This window comes from Camelina sativa, unplaced genomic scaffold (assembly GCF_000633955.1).
Source record: "Camelina sativa cultivar DH55 unplaced genomic scaffold, Cs unpScaffold28118, whole genome shotgun sequence".
In the NCBI taxonomy this organism is placed as follows: domain Eukaryota; kingdom Viridiplantae; phylum Streptophyta; class Magnoliopsida; order Brassicales; family Brassicaceae; genus Camelina; species Camelina sativa.
Window position 1 is genome coordinate 1 of NW_010949079.1, and position 236 is coordinate 236.

At 43.6% G+C, this 236-nt stretch overlaps 1 long non-coding RNA gene across 1 annotated transcript; it reads left to right on the forward strand.

Annotated features, from left to right (window-relative positions):
- The first annotated feature begins 13 nt into the window (after window positions 1-13).
- LOC104775680 lies at window positions 14-236 on the forward strand. The gene is made up of 2 exons (XR_766041.1): window positions 14-121; window positions 203-236. It is a non-coding gene; the product is annotated as an uncharacterized LOC104775680 (long non-coding RNA).

The following is a 236-nucleotide window of genomic DNA, read 5'->3' on the forward strand; positions in this document are numbered from 1 at the left end:
TTTACAACAGTCCCTGCAAGCTCTCAAAAAGATATCTCAGGAGCACCCAACTGCCTGTTTGCGAGCTGGTGCTCTTATGGCTGTCCTCTCGTATCTGGATTTCTTCTCCACTGGTGTTCAGGTGTGTAAATTTGTTACTTTTCTTTAATGCCATACATACATACACGCGTATCTAATGCACATATTCCCTGGCTTCTTGTAGCGTGTAGCACTATCTACTGCTGCTAATATGTGCA